At 44.6% G+C, this 24,224-nt stretch overlaps 1 long non-coding RNA gene across 1 annotated transcript; it reads left to right on the top strand.

Moving 5' to 3' along the window:
- The first annotated feature begins 224 nt into the window (after positions 1-224).
- Positions 225-24,224, top strand: LOC137064000 (uncharacterized). Its single transcript, XR_010901465.1, has 3 exons — positions 225-411; positions 701-753; positions 22,707-24,224. It is a non-coding gene; the product is annotated as an uncharacterized lncRNA (long non-coding RNA).

Genomic DNA, 24,224 nt, shown 5'->3' with positions numbered 1-24,224 from the left:
TTCGTATATGGTCAAGAAGGTAGAAGACAGCAAACTGGGTCTCGCACACTTTATTCAGTAGTTTCAAACAGAAAACAACAAGCACTTGGTGGCGCAAACACTCTAAATTCTCGATATGGATCTCTCCTTTTCACTTCTTTTCGTCAAACGTCTCTCTTGGTCTCTCAAGCACACCCTCGCAAAGTCCCAGTCCAACTCTCTCTCTCTTCTCTCTCCCGTCAGCGGCTTATAAGTGCTCTTTCCACGCCAATAGAGGGAATGCATCAACGTCATTTTTCAGCCGTAGCACGCCCCCTCAGCCGGGGCTGAGTGGCAGAAGAGCTGCTGCGTGACTGGAGTTAATGGAAGAAAACACGAGTAGAGCAAACAATCCTTACAACTTACCAAAGATTCAGGAATCCATGGATAATGGTAATATGGTAATAATGGTAATAATGATATACAGCCAGGAATCGTGTTTTCCTGACATTTTTAAGAGCCTGATTTCGACATGAATGTTTATAACTGTCATTCATCAAATTTTTAGAGTGAATCCTGCATGTATATGTGGATGGGTCAGTGTTTTAAAGCGTGTAGTGGTGGTAATATACTTTATATTCACTAAAAGCTGTCACTCATTCAATAAATGTAATCTCACAAAGTTCCACAGTTACGTTGGTATACAATGAATCTCTTATTTTCCCAATGTCTGCACTTACAGAGGATTGACGCACGTGTTTAACGGAACTCAACACCTGGACAAACACTCGAGCGGTGAGTGATTTCAAATTCAACACCTGTGATTGGCCAATTCCGTTGTAGAAGTCTACACACATGTCTGTGATTGGCTACATTACTCACCGAGGCGAAAACACATTGGAAATGTAATCATTTTAGCATTGCATTGACAAGTGCAATTACAGATAAACACTGGATCATTTGCTAGCTCCTTTTCGCTGATAATATGCAATTATTACGAATTCTTACATAGGATTACAGATCACAGACATGCAGTTATGGGCAGCTTTTCACTCTAAAAGCAGAAGCAGCAGCAGGTGGCAGTGGTTTGAGTGAGCAAATGACACTCTATTATCAAGTCCATCTCTAGCCCGGAACAGCGATGTCCATGGGGTCCGTGGACACGCCAAGCCTCCCCCACCCTGCTTCTGGCGCCGGGCCTGGTTTTGTGTGTTTTCGCTGCATTCGCTCGGTAAACCAGTGCTGCCTCTCAGTCTTTCTGCCACTCATTGGGGCGTAATCACAGTCGCTCCAGCTGACGGTGACGTCACGTGCATTCCCTCTATTACTGCAATCAGAAACAGGTGTTCGTCATCTGGGCTTGACCTACTTACCCACCGCTCGGCTCTGCTCTGAGCGGCGTGGTGTGGTGAAAGCCGTCTTTTCTTAGGAAACTGGAGACAAGGAGATCTGCCAGTAACCCTTTGACAAGTCCAGTGTCGAATAAAAACGAGCAGTACCCAGCCGATCAAGCAATTCGTCAACCCCCGTCATGGGGTAAGCATCAAACTTTGACACCGCATTGACTTTTCAATAGACCACACAGAATCGGACCGAGCTGTCAGTTTTAGGCACTAAAACTATCAGGCTTGCCCAATTATTGCTGGACTCTTCTATTACACTGATCTCTAGCATCGCTTCCAATTCTGCCTGAACCACTTTCTTTTTGTGTTCCGGCAACCGTGTACAACTGTGCTCGGCTCAGTCTTAAAGGAACACACCACTTTTTTTGAGAATAGGCTCATTTTCCAAGTCCCTTTTTGAATCCATTCAGCCGATCTCTGTATCTGGCGGTAGCACTTTTAGCATAGCTTAGCATACATCATTAAATCATATAGGTCCATTAGCATCAGTGATCAAAAAATGAGCAAAGCCTTTCAATATTTTTCCTATTTAAAACTTGACCCTTCTATAGTTACATTGTGTACTAAGACCAACGAAAAATTAAAAGGCATACATCATTGAATCATATAGGTCCATTAGCATCAGTGATCAAAAAAATTAGCAAAGCCTTTCAATATTTTTCCTATATAGGTCCATTAGCATCAGTGATCAAAAAATGAGCAAAGTCTTTCAATATTTTTCCTATTTAAAACTTGACTCTTCTATAGTTACATCGTGTACTAAGACCAACGAAAAATTCAAAGGCATACATCATTGAATCATATAGGTCCATTAGCATCAGTGATCAAAAAAATGAGCAAAGCCTTTCAATATTTTTCCTATTTAAAACTTGACTCTTCTATAGTTACATCGTGTACTAAGACCAACAAAAAATTAAAAGTTTCTATTTTTTAGACCGTTATAGCTAGGAACTACTTTCTCATGCCGGCGTAGGAACTTTGCGGCTGTCATGGGTGTAGTGGCGCAATGATATTACACAGCGCCTTCTTCTGTCAACATTTTGATTTTGACTAACGTAATATGTGAATGAAATATGCTAAGACTGCTTAATTATGAAGACAGAGAGAGTGCGCGGATCTCTGTATCTGGCGGTAGCACTTTTAGCATAGCTTAGCATACATCATTGAATCATATAGGTCCATTAGCATCAGTGATCAAAAAATGAGCAAAGCCTTTCAATATTTTTCCTATTTAAAACTTGACTCTTCTATAGTTACATCGTGTACTAAGACCAATGAAAAATTAAAAGGCATACATCATTGAATCATATAGGTCCATTAGCATCAGTGATCAAAAAAATGAGCAAAGCCTTTCAATATTTTTCCTATATAGGTCCTTTAGCATCAGTGATCAAAAAATGAGCAAAGCCTTTCAATATTTTTCCTATTTAAAACTTGACTCTTCTATAGTTACATCGTGTACTAAGACCAACGAAAAATTAAAAGGCATACATCATTGAATCATATAGGTCCATTAGCATCAGTGATCAAAAAAATGAGCAAAGCCTTTCAATATTTTTCCTATTTAAAACTTGACTCTTCTATAGTTACATCGTGTACTAAGACCAACGAAAAATTAAAAGTTTCTATTATTTAGACCGTTATAGCTAGGAACTACTTTCTCATGCGGGCGTAGGAACTTTGCGGCTGTCATGGGTGTAGTGGCGCAATGATATTACACAGCGCCTTCTTCTGTCAACATTTTGATTTTGACTAGCGTAATATGTGAATGAAATATGCTAAGACTGCTTATTATGAAGACAGAGAGAGTGCGCGCTCGCCGTTGTTTCTCTCTGTCAGCCAGTTAACGCCCAGTCATCTCATTCAAAAAGGGTAAAACTCAACAGTTTGACTCTAAGGGACTTGGAAAATGAGCCTATTCTCAAAAAAAGTGAAGTGTTCCTTTAAAGGGTCATGAAACCCCAAAACACTTTTTTTTTAGATATAAACAGATATGTATATGTTGCACATCATTGAAAAAACTAAAGGTACTCATTCTAATTCATAAGTGAAACATATTTATTGCATTTTTTATAGCGATTTTCTGTCTTCCGGTTTGAAAAGTTTATTCGGAGCAACGTCACGGAATCTGACGTCAGCACAGGCTTTTCGATCCATGTATGGGCTGGTGGGGACATACTGACGTTGACCGCTCCGAGCGATTCTCTATATATATTCATGACATAAAGCTCATTCAGTCCAATCCCTGCGTTGTAGTATGCATACAAGATAATTTAGTTAATATACATGAGACAGTCACTTCTGTCAGGCTCATCATCTTCCATCATTATTGTATGTTAGGGAAGTTTTGAAAGCAGCGTACAAAAAGTCAAGGAGGAAAGTGAGGCGTTGTGCCGGTACGAAGTAATGTGGGCGCCAAGCAAGGTGTAACGGGCGCCGTCTGTGGAAGCCTTTGCTACCAAAGGCTCGGTAAAGTAAAATTAACCTGAGGAATCGCACGCTGAACCTGCAAGCGACCATCTCATTTATGTCAGGAGTGCAAAATAACCGATCTATAGGCTAATGAACAACATTTTTGATGAAATAACAAGAATCAAAAGCCACCTTTTCGTTTTATTTGTGGTCATAGACATGCACTAAACCACATGTTTTCAGGCTCTTAGTGAAACAGCATGCTGCATATTTGGACAAATATAGATTTAGCTGCCGAGTGATAGACAGCGCCGATCGTCACGGCAACCGAGCACGTCGCTCTGTGTTTCAGATGCACGGTCAAGACTATGAAACCTCAAACCCCTTCGCTTTTACCGATCTAGAATTATGCTGCCTTCACGTGCCATCGGAAATTGTATCATTCCGACTAAGTCGTGATTACGAAATCATTGCATTCAAGTTTCAAAATGTGAGAGCGTTCATGTGCAATTTTTACCTAGGAAACTCGTATTTACGATAATTCTGAGAGCACCTGAAGGCAGCATTACACCTCTATCGCATTGCAAGCATGTTCGTGAGTGGTTCATGTTCTCTTAAGCCCTATTCGGACTGGATTAGTTTAACATGGGGACGTGGGGGTAAAGTAATTATTACCAGAGGTTCTCTGTGATTTTAGTCCCGTCCGAATGTGTCATCTCGGTAATCATTACGGACAATGTCAGTAAAGATTACCGAGACTTTTACCTTCTGTAAAAAGGTCTGGAAAAATGACCTCGGGTAATACTAATCCCGTTCGAATAAACCTGCTGTAAAAATGTATGGTAAAATTCCGTAATTTCCTGTTTAAAAGTTAAAAAAAAGCGCATTTTGCGACCTTGGAGGCGCTTGAAGCATTCGGTTGCGTTGTAGGTAGTGGGACAGATCTGTGGAAAATGTCCAGTATTTTCCGCATATCATTTAAAGCAAAAAGAAGATCAAAAGCACTTATTAGAGGCACAACACATTTTAGCTCTAGGAAAGTGTCTATTACCAACATAATCCAATCAGAATCGTTAGACTGGACCTTACTGTTTATTAAAACACACATATATATTGGAGACGGAGTTCAGACTGGCGCTCAGGTTGTGTGTTTGCTCACGTTATAACGGTAACGTCATACGCACATGACGTCAAGGAGGTGCGTAAAGCGAGTGACTCCTCCCACTTCTGCTAGTTTTACTGAGATGTCTTATCCCGTGCGAATTGGCCATTAATATTACAGACGTCCTGAGGTAAAATGACTTTACCCCCATGTCCCCATGTTAATCTAATCCCGTCCGAATAGGGCTTTAGTCTTATCACGTCGGCGCGTAGTTCATCTTGCCAAACAGCAAGTTGGACAAATATAGTTTAATTATCACGTTTGCAAAATATTTTGTCATACAGAATAACATTTATTTTCATTTCTCACTGAATGCTGATTTAAAGAGCTGAAAAACTTGCGATCTCTGCTGCATGCCACTTAATGTCTCAGAGCTCTCCCATTCTCTGTACTCATCCCTCATTTAATCTCACTGTTGTAAACAATGCCAACGGGAACCAAGAACATGTCTCAGAATCGCTCTAACTGCTGGTGTTGGTATCGCTAATCTTAATGCACATAATGACACTCCACTATTTATGCAAACCATTCCCTCTTTCCACACAATAGCCATCCCGCCTTTTCACAGTCGACTACTCCCCTTTTAACAAGCCTTTTCAAATCGAAGGTGTGAAAAAACACAGCTGCAACAGGGGGGTTTCATGACCCTTTAACGTGGTGCTGAATGAGGTCCGTCCGGCCAGGTAGGGGCGAGAACTCATCGGCAAAATCTTCCTGTTGCTGTTTAAGGTCTATGAGCTGGGAGGGTGAGAGGTGGTCTCTCCCTGGGGCCAGGGCGTGAGATTGTGCATTTTGGAGTGCCTCTGGCCCGAGATCCTCCTCTCCACTCACCACCGTCGCATCACAGCCTCGGCCTCAACCAATTTTTTAAATATGTTCAGGTGATAAATTTGACGTGCCCCTTCCCTATCTGACCGGATTACCTCATAGTTAAGATCTCAGACTCGCCATGTGACCTCAAAGGGTCACTTTGCGAGTAATTTTGAACTAGAGGTCGGTAGTAATAGAAGGACTTTATCTACCAGGTGAAAATTGACGAAGTCTAGCTCCTCTGTTGTTAAGCTGTCTCTGTTTGTCCGGAGGCTGCAACAAATTCTCCATAAACAGCCGCCCCAAGGTGTGGAGTTTTGTGCTCAGGTCCAAGACAAACTGAATTTCGTTCTTGCTGGTGGATGGTCCGTCCTCCTAAGCCTATCTAATGACATCCAGCGAGGCTAGCGGCCATAGAGAAGCTCGAAGGGGGAAAACCCCGTGGAGGCTTGGAGAACCTCGCGGACAGCAAACAAGAGAGGTTCCAGCCACTTAACCCAATTTTTGGCGTCTTTGTTTGGCGTGAACAAACTTACGAATCATTGTTTTCAACGTGCGGTTAAATCTTTCCACCAACCCGTCTGTTAGTGGGTGATAGATGGTGTTGCGAATAGATTTAATGCCCAATAATTCGTACAGTTCCCGAATCGTCCGTGACATGAACGCCATGCCTTGATCGGTGAGAATCTCTTTTGGGATTCCCACCCGGGAGATTAATGAAAACAGCGCACTCACAACACTTTTTGCCGAAATGTTGTAAAGTGGCACTGCTTATTGCGTTGCATAATCCACTAGGACTAAAGCAAAGCAATGTCTGCGAGCTGACCATTCTAATGGCCTGATGAGGTCCATACCAATTCGTTCGAAGGGGACCTGCATAAGCGGAAGAGGGCACAATGGTGCTTTTGGTTGGGCTGGTGGATTCACCAACTGGCATTCATGACACGACGCACACCACCTGCGTACATTCTTGTGAATCCCCGGGCAGAAGAACCGGGCTATGAGGTAGTTTAGTGTTATAATTCATTATCAAAAAATAAAAATATAAAAAATATAGCTCATTATAATGAGCCGCTTGGAAAAGCAATTTGCAATGGCTTTTAGGTACTAACAACTGGGTTGTATTCTGTTTTGTCTGGGCGTCTTGGGTCACCCGATTCAATTTTTACAGTCTTTTATTCAAGCAAAATATGGACATGTGAGTGCTTGGTCAGGATGAAGGAGGTGGCCATTGATGGAGCAGACCTGATTAAATGCATTTTTGAGCGTGTCATCCTGGGACTGTTCCAAGGGAAAGTCATCGCGCTCCAAAAAAAAAGGATTTTGTTTTTCGGCTCGGCTCCACCTCTCCCGCCTGAGCGACCACCACCTTCCTGCTTTCTCATTTCCCCCAAGAGGCATCCATGCATAAATGTCCCAATAATGTATTAAAGTTTGGCCAATTGGTCCCCAAACTCAGGAGATGCTGGTTAACTGCCAGCTCAACCCTATAAGTTTGATCCTGGAATTGAATACACACGGGCACTAACGGATACTCCACCACTTCCCCGTGCACACACCATACCTTAACCACGTGGCTATTACCCCACGCCTCAGGCTGAACCAGGCTTTGATGGATGGAGGTCTGATTACAACCTGAATCCACCAAAGCCTGATAAGTCCTCAGGGGTATTTGGTACAGGCCAGCTTGATCGGGGACAGCGTGCGCCGCGTCGGGGACCCTGACCAGCATCCCCACCTCCATCACCGGACACTGATCCATAAAGTGTCCAGGGTCCCTGCAACGCCAACACGCCGGCCAAGGGTTCCCCATGGCCCAAGTGGCTGGAAGCAGGCCCGTATTGACGTAGAGAGTGTGTGGTGCGGGAAGCCAGCTGCACGGGGTATTGCGCTCCTCCCCCTCACCTTGGTGCCGACTGAGCCATCAAAGAACACACTTCATAATGTTCGGATCTGTCAATCACACGTATATCTGCAGTGCACACTTGTCCAAACTGCCGTTTATGATGCCATTAAGCAGAAGCGCTTACTGTATTAATGTCAATGTTCTGTTTGTTGATAGTTGTGGTGAAAGCTTTTTGAGAAAGAAATAACGTTGCAAAGTTGACTTGTGTTTATTCCGAGCTCTCGGATATAAACAAAATAAACTTGCGCTCTCAAAAATTCAGTACAATAACACTTTCTCAGCAATCTTTTTCCAGCTCTCACTCCTTCTCTCTCTCAACTAGCAGAGCTGCAGCTGCTGCTTCCAATTAAACCATCCCTCCTCCGCCACATAATCTCATTTCAAATGCAAAGATGTCAGCCAATCATAATAATAATACATTTTATTTATAATGCGCTTTTCTTAAACCCAAAGCGCTACAGTAAAATAACAATAACAACAATAGCAACAAAACAAATAATTAGAGAAAAACAGTTTTAAACAGTGAGTGTTTTCACTGACGTCTCACAGCAGACCCGCCCCTAGAAACAGAGCATTCAAGTCAGAGGGTTTAAATCAGTATAGTATGGAATGTCAAAGCTGCTTATATTTAAAAATAAATAAATGCATAAATAAATATACAAAGAAATATAAAAAAGCTCAAATAAATAAATAAATAGATAAATGTATGAATAAATATACATAGAAAAGCAAAAAAAAGTATATTTATTTATACATTTCGATATTTATTTATTTATTTTATTTATTTCCATATATATTTATTTATTCTTTTATTTATTTCTACCTTTATTTATTTATATTTGTATTTATTTCAACATTTATTTATTTCTACATTTATTTATTTATTTATGCATTTATTTATTTCTACATTTATTTATATATTTATTTATGCATTTATTTCTTCCTACATTTATTCGTGTGCAGGGTAATGAGGAGGGCCAGGTTTACCTCAGACATAGCAATCGAGCTTAGAGTAGGCGATGGCGAAGTGTTGAGGCCATAGTGACACCTTGTGGTGTGGCTGAAATACAATAAGAATAGCCTACTGATGTTGATACTGTCTGTGATGAAGGACTTGGATATGTATATGGCCAAAATCTTATATCACGGGTTAAGTCATATCACCCTAACGGTAGCCTACTGTGTTGTAAAATGTCCTGGGCTAAGAAACATGAACAGCATCTTCAACAGATCTGATTTACAGGGACTCTGAAATGGAAGTGTTTGATATTTTCTCACGGAAAGGAAGCAGCGCACATATAGGCTACAGTGAAGTCCATGCATTTGTAACGAGATCATGTTTTTCTATTAAGCGGTGGTATTATTTAGCCTACTTCCATAAACATGTCCAGGGGCAACCTTATTAAAAGTATGTTTTTTAAACGTGAAACATGAACTCATGTTATATTGCACACTGTAAACACAATCAAGGCTTCAAAAACACACGGAAAACGGGACCTTTAACACCAGGGGATATCTTTAATAAACAGAACTGCATGCATCTTGCGGAAGAACATTGTAGCCGGAGCTACTTTTTTCTGTTTATGTCTATGGTGAGTCACGCAGGGACTATGCTCCTCCTCAGTGGTTCCAACCAGAATGGCCTAAAATAGTCCCAACAGAAACACTTATATAAGTGTACCATAATGATTCAGTATAAGACAAAAACACAGTTTGGAAAATTAATTAATGTTATACATTCTCATTATGTAATTTTTTGTAAATCTTGAACTTTTAATAAGGGAATATTTATGTGGCAAACCATCTCAACCTGGCCTCTCTAACTTTATCTCTAAAACATCTCACATGTGCTGTCCCTTTGATGTACTCATTCCTGATCCTATCCATCCTCGTCACTCCCAAAGAGAACCTCAACATCTTCAGTTCTGCTACCTCTAGCTCTTCCTACTGTCTTTTCCTCAGTGCAACTGTCTTCAAACTATACAGCATTTGTTGCATTGATGCAATTCTCACTACTGTCCTGTACACCTTTCCTTTCATTTTTGCTGGAACTCTTTTATCAAACAACAGACCTGACATGTTTCTCCACCCATTCCACCCTGCCTGCACACGTTTCTTCACCTCTTTTTTACACTCCCCATTGCTCTGGACTGTTGACCCTAAGTACTTAAAATCCTGCACCTTCTTTACCTCTTCTGACCTCCTCATACTACCACAGCTCCTCTCTTGGCACCCTGTCATATGCTTTCTCTAAATCTACAAAGACAGCATGTAGCTCTTTCTGACCCTCTCTATTCTTCTCCATTAACATTTTCAAAGCAAATAATGAATGTGTAGTGCTCTTTCTTGGCATGAAACCACACTGCTGCTCACAAATGTTCACTTCTCCCCTTAGCCTTGCTTTCACTACTCTTTCCCACAACTTCATTGTATGGCTCATCAGCTTAAAGGTGCCCTAGAATGAGTTGAAACAATATGTTAAATTGTTCTCTGATATCTACATAGAGGGTATGTGGCTTATTTAAGGGCAAAAATTGTCCAGATACCACTTTACAGGTCCATTTACAACCCTATAAATTGTCCCTGGGATGTAATGCTCTGTTTTTGCCTTATTTGGAAGAGTCATTAACATTAATGTTGAGCTCTGCTGTGATTGGCTTATTTCAGCAGCTCACAGCACACAGCAAGTTCAGTTGTTCAGCGAAGAGGCTCATGAGTCCTGACCATCCTGACAGAACACAAACCAACTGAATGACACTTTAAGCAGAACTTCTCAAATGGAGATTACTAAAATGCAGCTTACTTGTTTATTGGTGTTTTCAGATCATCTGCGCGAGAGAGAGAGAGAGAGAGAGAGAGAGAGAGAGAGAGAGAGAGAGAGAGAGAGAGAGAGAGAGAGAGAGAGAGAGAGAGAGAGAGAGAGAGAGAGAGCTCCGGATAGTATACGTGTTCTTTTCACAGAAAAGCTCTGTTTGGAGGATTTAAATTCATGAAATCTGACGGAACGCTCTACTTTCCCTCAGACAAAACAAAAAACAGTGATTTTAGACTCTTTTTTTCGTCAACGATATTGAATGTTTATATAACGTTAGTCACAATGTAGGCTACGCAGTGACTGTGATGTACTCTGAAATACAAGCATGCAAAAACATCATAATACTACTTAAGTTCTCAAAAAATATATATTTTTACAAAATTAATAGCCTTTTCAAATGACTATTGTTTTAACTTATATGGTGGAAAAGGTTACGTTTGATAGAAGGATCGAGTGAACGATCTGTAAGTAACCTATCTACGGTTGTATTTTGTAATACAAAATAATATTCACCTTTGTCATTTATTTTTTTATTTGTTTTATTTTTTATTTTTATTTATTTATTTATTTATTTATTTACAGGGACAGTGCATATTAATAAACATTTCTGTCAATATGCCATAGTTGGCCAAAAGGCTTTTTTTCACCTGTAGTCCCTAGACAGATGTCATCCTAAAAGAGAGTAGTGTGTCATTAGCAGTGTTGGGAGTAACGCATTACAAAAGTAATACATTACAGTAACTTATTACTTTTTGCTGTAACGCAGTAGTGTAAGGCATTACTTATCAATTTTAAGTAATATTTTACTCGGTACATTTCCAGTAACGCTTGCGTTACCCCCACCCCTCCAAAAAATACAACAAAACGAAAAAGGAAAAGGAAAAAAAGGCACGATACATTAACGCATGAAAAATGCAAGTTATTACCTGTTCGTGGTCATTCAATAGCCGCGTGTGGTGTCCAGGTTAGTAATTAAATACTAAATGACAGCTTCTGATATATTTTTGTATAGCGATTTACTTCATTTTCCTTCAATTCAGTACTTCAATTCATCTCCCTCTTGCTGGTGTACATTTGGATATTGTGTGACATAGTCCAGTGAAGGCGTACGTGTTTATTGCGGATTTTACAGAAGTGCCGCAGGCATGATTTCAGCCTCTGTGCTCGCGCTGACCAGTGGAAAAGTGGCTAAAGAAGGTTTAATTTAAAGGCTCTGTCGTTTCAAAGAATAGCACAACGACAAGCACGTCGAAGAACGGACGAGAGACAAGGCGCGCGCTGCAGAGCCAAACTATAGGCCTAATGCCAATAAACAACACTTGGGTGAAGATGACAGAATAAGACTACTGCACACCGTGACACCGTCGTTTAGATTTTTTATAGTTATAAAGTAATTTAGTTCAGTTAGAGAACAGGCCGTTCAAATAAAAATGGAAGGTGTAAGCATGAGCCGAACGTGTGATCTTGAGCTGACAGATGATCGCGGAAGATTTGGTTTCAAAGTGAAATGTAAAAGCGCCTATTAAAGGGGGTTTGTCATTATGTTGTGTATTTCATTAAGAATAGTAGGCTAATTTTAAACCGAAACTAAAATCTGCTTGGCCGCACAGAGCGCGCATTTACTAACGAGCTGTCATTCACGGTGTGCGCGCACTGGCGCGTTTTCAGTTCATATGGAAGCTTAACTTTTATAGGAATTCTTTGAAAGCACTCGCTTTGCATCCGCTCCCGTTATTAATGCCCAAGCGGCAGTGCGCATGTTCCTTTTGGTTAAAAATACCGGTATACCCAGATACCGGTGATGTCATCACACTTCGATTAACCGGTGGGAAAATGTCCCCACCATCTCATCCCTACTGTACATTCGCGAGATGGATGCGCATTGCTTAGTTTATCATAGATAAGTACAAGAATGTAGGCTATTCAAATGCAAATGCAGTCAAATACAACCTTTGTCTAAAACCGAAATAACTATCTCGAAAATGTCGCAACAATAAGAAAAGAACAAATGCGCATATTGTCATAACTTAGAGTTCACACAGTTCTGTTGTGTCTATGAACAGAAGCTATTCCCACATATTGCCAGATAATCACTTTACCTCTAAAATAATACTTATAACAGAGTTGGATCGTCATGATTTCTTGCATTGTCTTGAGCATTCACTTTTTTGCCAATTCTCTATTGTTAGCCCGGATGGCCCACAGTCATTATGCTTCATCATATCACCTTCTACTGGATGTAAAATGCTCTCTGCCTACATTTTAGAATGTTACGAGCTACTTCTGAAGTTATTTGGTGAAAGTAACTCAAAAGTAATACAGGAGTAATGTAACGCATTACTGAGACAGTACTATTGTAATGTAATGAATTACTTTTAAATAGCAGTAATAAGTAATCTATAATATATTACAGTTTGGAAGTAACTTGCACAACACTGGTCATTAGACACACTATTTAGTTTTGTATAGTACTTTAAATTTCCTATTGTTACTGTACTAGTATCTTGCGTTATCTAGACAATGCTGTCTCTCTAAGAAACTTTCAATTTAATCAGAAATTTTTTAAACAGTCAATAAGTGGCTAAATCACTACTTACTGCTTGCAGGAATATTGCCACTTTCTTCAGTTTAAGACGCTGAGCGAAGCTTGCTTGAAATGGGCCGAACAAACGAATGATCTTGAATTAAATTGTTGTGGTGTCCGATTATAAACATCAACCATGACTGTTGACATTTTTTAGGGTAGAAAAGTCCTCACGTCTCCTAGACAGCCTGGAACATGACGTGTGTCCATGAGAGCTGCTGTTTTTGCTATCCTCGTGTGTCGCTTGTTTATCTGCAGTCCCGATGATTCGGCTGACAATGAACATGTTTGGACAGATTCAAATGCTGGGTGGGCATACATATAAAAAAGTCCCCAACAATTGCATCTCGGTTGACATTATGCTGAGAATCACTTCTTTTTCCGTGGTGTTTTTTCATGCGCACAATTTACATATAAAGGAGGAGGCAATGGTGTTTGAGACTCACAGTATGTGATGTCCATGTACTGAACTACTATTAATTCACTATGGCAAGGTTAATTACATTTCTAGGGCACCTTTAATACCTCTGTAGCTTCTACAGCTCTGCACATCTCCCTTGTTCAAGACTGATCTCATGAAATGTATGACACGCCAATTCGTATGCCATTTTGGCGTGCTATGAAGACGCATAATCGCTTTTTTTAAGCATGTTTATCAACGCCGTTTCATTCTATCCCCCTACACTGCACCTACCCCTAAACCTACCCGTTACACACACACTGCCCCTAAACCTACCCATCACAAGAAACATTCTGCATTTTTAAATTAAAAAAAAAAAAACATAATTTTCTATGTTTATAAATCCATTTAACTCTACCTTGTGGACACACACATATTCACACACATTTTGAACGCGTATCTCAGTCTCTTCCCTAAACCTACCCATTTGTGTATTATAAAAAACAGGACAGGCAGATACAACTGCAGGCACAATTTATTCAGAAAATACAAATATTTCAAGTGTTCTGAGGCTAAACGATTGATTTGTGTGAAGAAAATCCCCAAAAGCGATCAGAAAGTTGAGTCCATTCGCCAAAGATTAATAATACATTTCAAATATTGCCGCCGGAAGAAAAGTTACGTCAGCTTTGACAGCATTGGTTGTTGTGTGTCTCGTGACCAATTGCATCATTACGTCACCTTTGATTGTTAAATGCAATTGGCTCTCGTGTCTCGTGACGGATCGCGTCATTCTAAACTTGTCGTGACGTGTGTATCATTTGAATCAGAAATATGACAAGTGTGTGCGTTCTGTTCACAAAGGGGTGCAATCATCATTTCAACGACTAAAACATTAAAATCAACTCACATGGAGTTTTTCACATGAAGATATCGTATGACTTCAGGATGCAACATGAGTTAATACTTTTATACTGTTTTTTGGTCCGTTTTTGCAATAAATACACGTGACTGTATATTTATCTGGCTGTTACGTTTTTTATATTGTTGAGAGTGAGTAGGTTTAGGGTAGGAGTTAGTTGCTCCAAAATATAAAATTAAGCTATAAATATTAATTCTGTGAGATCAGGTTGGCGGAATCACATGGCGTAGATATACACGTGGATATGATGGTTTGTTTAGGCGTAGACATACATGCGAAATCACACGGCATAAACATACACACGGATAGCTCAAAATGCGTACAGAAAACATGCCACTTGGCTTTAGAAAGTGGCGTGTATGTTTACGGAAAGTCATGATGTCATGTTGCTTGTTCTTTAAAATCGGCACCAAACCTCCATTACTCAGCCATCCTCTCACTCTCGAAAACATTGTTGAACAACCAAGTTAAAGGGGTGATGAATTGAGAAATCAACTTTCCCTAGAGCCTTTGATATATAAAATTCCATGGTGATATAAGAATATCCACGTTTCATAGCAGAAAACTTTATTGTTAGTAAAAGAAAAGCATTTATAGACACCAGGCCCTGCAAACGAGAGCTCTTAAATCAATGACGTAATAGAAGGGGGAAACACCACCTCTACAGATAAATGTGTATGCCTGTTTCTATAGCCCAGCCCACCTACTAGTGGAGTTAAATGAGCAATAAACATGCCAAAGATAGCAAGATAATCATTTGTAAACAAGACACAGGTTGACACTGATCGTCCTGGATTCTTTCCTTGCCATTGGATTACATCCCCCTACAGCAAAGTAGTGGTGTTGGAGCAGGCGCATCTCTCTCACCACTTAAATCACTTCTTTGCGCAGGTATCTTCTAAGAAGTGTGGGATAAACCCCTTATCCCTGGAAAGTAGTGCCGTAAACCGTACACTCTGGCAGCAACTCTGTCAGAATGGAGTTCAAAGCTATGAAGACAGAAGAATTGAACTTCGCCTGTCTAAAAGACATCATAGAACGCAGGTCATGCTTGTTCCTGCACCCCCAAGACAATCCGGAGACATTTTTATATGCCCTGTCTGTAAAAGACAGTGTACTCCGCTCCGCTCCGGGTTCACCATCTCCTTCTCCTTGCCTCGCTCACTGATATCATAAACACAGCTCCAGCTCCGCTCCGAGGAAATTTGCGGCTAATAACTGCTAAAGTAGCCTATTTTAGTAAGCTCTGAAATATCACTATAAAGTTCGGTTCCCTTTCGAAAGGGAACTCGCGCTGCGTCAGCTGACGCTACGGGGAACGCCTTCAGCGTGACAGGTGTCTGAAATCGCTATCAAATCACAATCCTACTGCCCGTCGGCAGCTGGTGATGTCATCACCGTGCGACCAGGAAGTATAAAAAGGCACCGTGCCAACATGACAACATCCTTTCGTCTTCAGGGACTGTTTTGTCTGGTTCGCTGGAAAGTCAGAATGAAGTGCACACGCAAAGTGAAGGGAGCGTACAGGAAGTGCGCTGATCCGTGTCCCAGGTTTCTTACGCCTGAGGACACACACACCCTTTGTGTGCTCTGCCTGGGGGAAGAGCACGCGCGGGAGGTTCTCGAGGGGGCCTCCTGCGCGAACTGCGAGCGTTTTCCGTTGAGGACGCTCCGCTCTCGCCTGGCCTTCTTCTCGAGGGAAGAAGAGCCAGCATCTGGGAGCGGTCCCGCTCAAGCTGAGGCTGAGCGGCACCGTCTGTCCTGGGGCTCCCAGATGGACCTGGCTCATCGTCTGGAGAGTACAGTTCTCGCGGATGATCAGCCAGGTCGCGAGAGCAGGCTGACGGAGGAGGAGTCGGATGGAGACTCCTCCTCGTCGTCAGCCCATGCTCTTCCGGTCGATCAGAGGATGGCTGTGGATGAGGGGGAAAATGAAGCTGAGGCTGAATCCTCCCAGCCATCCTGCCCCGTGTATGGGGAGCTGTACGATGTGATGGGGCGCGCGGCGCTGAGACTTCAGCTGCCGTGGCAGAGAGCCAGGGGAGAGGCCGCCCGCCCTGACAGATTGGGCGATCGGTTTCTCCCCGACCATAGCCGCCCAGCTCCCGGGAGCCTTCCATTCCTCCCCGACCTTCACGAGCAGGTCGTGGGGGCATGGAAGAAACCCTACTCGGCGCGAATCCATCGGCATCAGCGGTTTAACTTCGCTGATGTCGAGGGATTGGCCGAGGCAGGGTATGTGTCGATGCCGCCCATCGATGAGACGTTCGCGAACTATCTCGCGTCCGGGCGGCCATCGACACTAAGAGCTCCAGCCCTGCCGTCTAAACCATTAAAGACGACCTCGCGTCTTAACGGCAGGGCATACACGTCGGCGGGTCAGGCGGCGGCGGCCTTGCACACAATGGCAGTGTTGCAGGCCTATCAGGCCGATCTGCTGAGGGACCTCGATCAGGGGGAGGGCCTACCCCCTGATGCGATGGCTGAGTTGCGCCGCACCACGGATCTCTCTCTCCGGGCGGCCAAACACACAGCAGTCGCCATCGGACGGTCGATGGCAGCTATGGTCGCCACGGAGAGGCATCTGTGGCTGAACCTGGCGGACATCGGGGGGAAAGAAAAGGCTTTTCTCCTTGATGCCCCGGTCTCGCCCTCTGAGCTTTTCGGCACCTCCGTCGAGGCGGTGGTGGGAAAGTTCAGAGAGGCGAGGGCGCGCTCAGCGGCATATAGAACGTGTATTCCGCTGAGGTCCGGGGCGGCGCCCAGGCAGGAGGGTGTCCCTGGCCCTTCGAGGTCCGAGGATCATCGATTGGGCCAACGCAGCAGCGTAGCCTCTCGGGCGCCCCCTCCGTGGAGGAGTAGGACGCAGAAGAGGCGGGACACCCGCAACAGGAGGAGGGACATCGGGGAGAAGAGCCGCTTCCAGCGCCGGAAGCGGGGTGGTGAGTCTCCGCCCCCGAGGGCGCGGAAGTGATGTAAATGTGTCCCCTCCTTTGTTTTTCTGTTATGTTCTTTTCTCTCCCCGGGCGCGCTTCACACCAGGCCGCGCGGGCCGATGATGAGCGGATGTGAGACTCTGACGGCCTGCCAGGCCGGTGTGTGCTCTGCCCGCACACAGTGCATCGTCTCTGGGAATAGCGGGATTTCGCGGCCGCCTCCAAAAGCGGCCTTGTTTGAGAATGAAGCGCCCCACCCTCAGGTTAGTGCGCCGAAGCATGCATGTTACATGAAGCGATGAGGCACTGAAGACAGCGGGTGAGTCCCCTTTTAGGGCAAACATTCTTCTTTTTAATGCCGTATGTTTGGACTCTATGCTTCCCTGAGGGATATTTTGTCTACAAAAGATGAAGAAAAGTGTAACAGTGGGCCTGTAGTTCCCCGGTAAAGGTGGCTAGAACGATGTTTTGTATAAACACAGTGTGTTTATGTAGGCTGTATGTTTGCTAGTGTAGCAACAGTAGTTTATAAGGCTGTTTCTCTTCTGGATATGTGTAATATGAGCAGTTGAGGCCACCGCACATGCCGCGGGCATGTAGCGGCGATATAAACTGACGTATGTTCTCCTGGCGAACGTTTTTAGCTGTAGCCACCTCTGGGTGGCGTTGGCACCTCTGCTAGTGAAATATCTAGATGAATTTGTGAGGTTAGGCTAGCGCATGAACTACAGTAAGGTCTGTCCCAGCCCTGTTTAGGGCCGTTGTGTGTGGGATTATCAGACCGATGCTAGTGCATCAAGTTGGCCTAGGCTGTTAATGGGATGACGGTGGCGTCTCGCGGTGGCATATCGCCCTGGCAGTTGCCCCGGGCTCCTGTCGGTAGTCCCGCAGGAGCTTTATATCCCTACCCGGCCTCCCCGCAGTAGGGTCGTCCGGCCAATGCCCACCCCCCTTCTGCATTTGGGGGTTATTATTAATGCATAAAGGTGTGTAGCAGAATGAATCGCGACTCAGCCAGTGGTCGTGGGGACGGGGTAGGCGTCTCTTCGCGGTGCGCAGTTAGACTGGTTTTGCTAGCCCCGCCCCCCAGAGCTAGTGCGGCCGCCACTTCTGGGCGGCCCCCCGGCTTGGTTCAGGAAATGGCCGGTTATGTGTGTGTGTGTTCAATATCTTTCACTTTTTGCTCTGTGTCTTCTGCTTCACCTTTTAGGCTCGGGTCGAGCTGTACTTCGCAACCATCTGAAAGCATCGGTTGGTAGGATGCTCCCCTGGAGTCGAAACACTGTCACGGCTGATGCCCTTGCGCGGACGGCGGACCGCTGGACGACCAGACGGCCGCCCTGGAGGCAGGTGGCGTAAGTTGTACTCCCCTCGCTTTAGAGGGTTCAAGGCGCTTTATGCTGAGTGCACTGCTGTGGGCATTGTGTTTTAGGTCCACGCTGGTAGGCGCTGCCTGAGAGACTGCGCCGTCGCAGAAGGCTGCTATGGGCCGCTGGGGCGGACCGACTATAGAAGGCTGGCTGGCGGGAGACGCCAGCCGAGGCAGTCCGGGCAGTTAACTCTGGGTCAGGTGGTAGGCCTCAGTAGGCCTCCCTGCGGGTGAGTTCCGACGTCGTGGCCCATGTGAGCGGGGAGGGTTCTCCCCAACGATGTCGGTTGCAGTAGAAACCTCGTCATAAGTAGGCCCCTAACGGCCTCCCTGGGGATGAGTCCCCAGGTAGTGACTGGATACCCAGTCCGCATCAGCCAGCAGACAGCCACTGTCAGCCCGACTTTAAGGGCTCGCTGAGTTTCAGCACGCCTCACATGGCGTCCCCTGAGGGGGTGACCTAGGGTTCCGACCATTGGTTGACAGGATCTAGGCCGCTTGAGGCCGCCTGTAGGGTGAGCCCCGGTTCCCAGGTCTTGCAACAGTGTGCGCGGGTGCTAGCCAGGCGGCTAGCATAGTCTGCTATCAGGGACGGGCCGCTTCAGGCCGTCCTATGATCGTTTCCCGGCCCTGCGGGGTTTCCGGTGGGATTTGCCATCGGATAAGCACCGTATGTCACCAATCTAATAGGGAACTGCCATTCGGCAATAGGCCTCTCCGGGCCGCCCTAAAAAGACCGGACTGTACGTAGGCATCAAACAGGCCTCCCTGGAGGCGAGCCCCGGGAACACAACAGCTCCCAACAGTTTGCACGTTGGCTGACAGGAAGTAGGCCGCTCTAGGCCGCCTGAGGGTGAGCCCCCGAGCTGGGACGCTCGGTAGGCCAGTGTATTATGCTGTCAGGCCTCTTTTGGCCTTTTTGGGAGGGATTCCCGGACCAGGTCTCGGTGACAAGCTAGCTATTAGCATGGGTGGCTTCTGGCGCTATAGCCTCATGAGCCCCCTGAGGAACCAGTAAAGCCACCTGCCTGCAGGCCGCCTGAGGGTGAGCCCCGAGCTGGGACGCTCGTTAGGCCAGTGTATTATGCTGTCAGGCCTCTTTGGGCCTTTTTGGGAGAGGATTCCCGGACCAAGGTCTCGGTGACACGCTAGCCATTAGCGTGGGTGGCTTCTGGCGTTATAGCCTCATGAGCCCCCTGAGGAACCAGTAAAGCCACCTTCCTGCGGCTTTTAACAGCAGACAGCTAACACTAACGGTGCTGGGTGGAGGCGCCTCATGGCCTCCCTGGAGGGGAAACGGTTCCTTGGAACAGGAACGTATAACTGGCTTTGGGCTGACAGCTAGCGGCTGCCCGCCGGTGGGTCCCGGCCTGCGCCGGTATAACTCAAGGGCGGGCTTATGCCCTAGCACAACGAGACTCCGTTTCTGCTGCGCAGTCCCTTCAGGACAGGGACTGGCTAGCCTACAGCATGGGTTACCTACCAAGCTGGCTTAAGAGCTCCCCTCATTGAGGGTCGTCTGCGAGCTTACGGCCGCTTGAGTCTGATCAGACGGGCAGGCCCCCCTCGGGGCCTCCCGGGTAGATCAGTCCATAGGCCTTTTTTAGGCCTCCTGAGCACCCCTGTAATAAATGTGCTCAGTAGATCCTAGGATCGAGCAGAAGAAACTCCCCTCGATGGCAAGGGTAAGAAGCACTAAGCTGAGTACTGCTCTCCAGGATTCCCGTCTCCGAGTTCCGGTCTGAGGAGGACACTGCCACTTTGCAGTCCCTCAGTCTGGATGCTCATAAGTAGAGCGATGTCCGGAGGCTCTGTTTTGACAGACAGGGTTGGCCAAGCTGGGGTGTCCCACAGAAGTGATGCCAGGTGAGGCCTCCCTGGTGGCATTCGGTGAAGGGTTTTCCCGAATTAGTGACGGCTGGTGGCGCCCTCGGGTCCCCTAGCCACATTCCCTTAAGGGACTCCTTCCTTCGAAAGTAGTAGGTCCCAGGCCCTCGAGCAAGCCGAGAGTAGGAAACCTCAGTTAAAACTTGTTTAGGTTCTCTCTTAGGCATATAGCTTGGGCTATGACCGTAGGGAATGATGTCACTGGCAGCCTGTGTGGCTAGAGGGGGAGTGGTTCAGACTTTCCGCGAACACTCGTCCAGGCAGTTCTCACTGCCAGTAAGGGGCGTGCACTCCCCTCAGCATGGCGGCGTGGGTATATCGTTCCCCGTAGCGTCAGCTGACGCAGCGCGAGTTCCCTTTCGAAAGGGAACGTCCCCGGTTACGTATGTAACCTTAGTTCCCTGAGAACAGGGAACGAGACGCTGCGTCACATGGCCATGCTTCAAGGTGTGCCTGCCCACAGTCCCTTCAGACGAAGCGGATGTTGTCATGTTGGCACGGTGCCTTTTTATACTTCCTGGTCGCACGGTGATGACATCACCAGCTGCCGACGGGCAGTAGGATTGTGATTTGATAGCGATTTCAGACACCTGTCACGCTGAAGGCGTTCCCCGTAGCGTCAGCTGACGCAGCGTCTCGTTCCCTGTTCTCAGGGAACTAAGGTTACATACGTAACCGGGGACGTTTATAACCTGCATTAATTGAATTTTTTTTATAAAAAATAAACAATAGGAGATTAAGAGCCTAGTTTCAACGTGGTTTATTGGAACATTTGTGTGCATTTTCCCCCACTATGCCAAACTGGCTTTATCAAAAGTTAAATAGCCTATCATTGATGCTTTTTGCAGTGCAAATTTGTTTGTGTGTATGGAAAGATGAACGTTTTCGTCAGTTATTTTATCTACGGATCAATACAGATGTCTGCTCATTCAAAATCATATAATAACTGTATGCTACCTATGGTTATAATAACTGTAGCCTATGCAGGTATAAGCACTACAAGATGTTTTTGAATGCATTAGAGAGAACGATTAGTTCATGTGTAAATAAGTGCTACCTGTTTAAACTGCGCTTTCACCCGATTATATTCAGTATGAGGTAAAAAAAAAATCCCTTAAACTTTAACATCCCGCTCATGCGTGATCATCTGTATCTGTAAGGATGATAAAAATGTTGTTTTATTTACTTCTATAACATTTTGGGGAAAGGCACAATATGCAGTGTTTGTTTATATAAGTCTCACTTTCTTTTACCGTAAGTTTAAGTTTGTGATCGATTGAGTTTGTGATCGATTGCTAATGCCTCGTTCAGCCTGTGAGCGGGACGTGTGGCTTACGTTCGTCCATTACAACATTGGATTGACTGAAGCTACATCGTGTCCGTGTTGTTCTTTCTATTTCCTCTTTTACAGGTAAGAACGAGGGTTGTAATATGTTTAAACGGTTTATATATGTGTTTAACTCTGGAAGGAACATGCGCGGAGTAAATGTTAATGATTGAAGTAATTTATGTAAGCGCATTTAACAGACTAAACGTGAAGTGCTGTACCAGTCTAGCCCGTGCTAGTTGCGTAGCACATGCTATAGCACCTGGATCGAAATTAAAGCGTGTAATGAAACACCGCAGGTGCCGTTTAATGTGAAAGAGGCAAGATAGTTTATCCGTTTAAGTGCAACGCTACTACTGAGGGTAAAATGTTTAGTGTCTTCTGAATTAATGACTATAATGTGGGAGTATTAAGCATTACAGATTCTTCTATTGTGGTGTTTGTTTCTAAGCACTGTACAGGGTAAAGTTAAATCTATTTTGTCTAATTAATCTGTTTTATTAAATGTACTTTTTCTCAAGGTTATTTGCCAATACTGTTTAAGATGCTGTAAACATATTGAGGTATATTTTTGGCAATGCACTTTAAAGGTTAACTCAAATATTTTGGTAATATGGAGTTATAATTGACCAGCTGATATTTTTCCTAATTGTGTAGTTTCTTAGAGAGACAAAATGTCGCGAAAAGGAAAAATAACATGTTTAAGTGTGATACTGTGTAAAAATGTTATGCTGTTCATGATGAATGCATTACAACATTGGATTGACTGAAGCTACATCGTGTCCGTGTTGTTCTTTCTATTTCCTCTTTTACAGAGGCGTAACATTTGGAGGCACCGCTGGGATTGTGTGCAGCGTGGTTCAGCGTCTACAACAGATGTCCCCAGCCGTCACACATCCCTTTTAAACAACCCAGAATATCAGAAGCAGGTGGTGAATCAGCGACAGTGGTATTCCAATTGTCTTGGGCAGTTGCATGTGATCTGAGGTATTTCTGCATATCAGGAGAGCTGTTATTATTACCCAAAAATTGGAAGGTACCATTTCACTGCTAGCACACACACTCAGCCAGGAAGATGGAGTCGACAGTGTTAGAGGAGCTACAGCTTGAAATAATAAGGGCGTTGTGTCTGTTGCCCCGAGAAAGTTTGGTGGAGCTTTGTGACTATCTAATCATTGCCGGAGTAGAGTTCGAACATGTTACCAACAAGAGCCGAACTGCTCTTATCACACTAATTTCAAACCACATACAGAGAGAGGAGCTAGACGAGCTTGAGGATAAAGGTATTGCTGACTTATTCCATCTTCAAGACAAAATTTCTGAGCTCCAGATAGCTTGTAAAGCTGGCACATCAAAGCAAGTAGGTGAGCAACAGGACGGGGAGGAGAAAAGAATATTGGAGGGAATTGAGGCCTTGCAACTTCAGTTAGCAAGCGCACAGAAACAGAATGAGAACAGTAAGCCAGAGATAAAAGGAATTAAAAGCATTATCCCCCCCCCAGACAGTCACCACAGCGCATAGTCCACAGTCCTACACCTCACCCATGGCAAAAGGATTTTAAGATAGCTGGCCAAATCGGTGAGCCCGGTCAGAAAGACAAGCTGACTTTTTCAAGTTTAGCTCGTCAAATTGAACATGGCTTAAGCAAGGGGTTTTCCGAACTTGAGATAGTAGATGCAGTGATAAGAGCGATATCTCCAGGCATGCAACTCCGCAGCTACTTAGAGGGCAAAACTAACCTGACTTTACCCACACTGAGACGAATACTCCGATGTCATTATCAAGAAAAAAGTGCAACCGACCTTTACAAGCAGTTGACCTCAGAGGTGCAGGGCATCAAAGAAACCCCACAGAACTTCCTTATTCGCACTTTCGACCTGAGACAGAAAATTTTGTTCGCGTCGCAGGAATCAGAGTCAGGCCTTCAATATGACCCTGGGTTAGTGCAGAAGATGTTTCTTCACACTGTGCTAACTGGCCTGCAGAATGACAACATCAGACGGGATCTTCAGCCTTATTTGGAGCAAGCTGACATCGCTGATGAACTGTTGCTTGAGCGAGTGAATACAGCATGTGCTTATGAGACAGAGAGGCAGAACAAGAAAAAAGTGTCAGGACAACAAAGACCGGTTACCATCCATTCAGTTCAGTCCAGTGATGCTCCTGCTGAAAAGAATGAAAACCCACCAACTCAACAAAAGTCTAAAGTTTCTCCAGCTGTTCTTTCCCAGCTTGAGGAAATTAGATTTGAGATGGCTCTGTTGAAAAACCTTAAAGCCGAAGTGTCTCACATTAGGGAGTCCATGCAACAGCCCCAGCAGATACCTAGACA

This window comes from Pseudorasbora parva, chromosome 24, assembly GCF_024679245.1.
Source record: "Pseudorasbora parva isolate DD20220531a chromosome 24, ASM2467924v1, whole genome shotgun sequence".
Lineage (NCBI taxonomy): Eukaryota > Metazoa > Chordata > Actinopteri > Cypriniformes > Gobionidae > Pseudorasbora > Pseudorasbora parva.
Note: the sequence above shows the minus strand (reverse complement) of the source record. Positions and strands in the feature narration are given on the sequence as shown.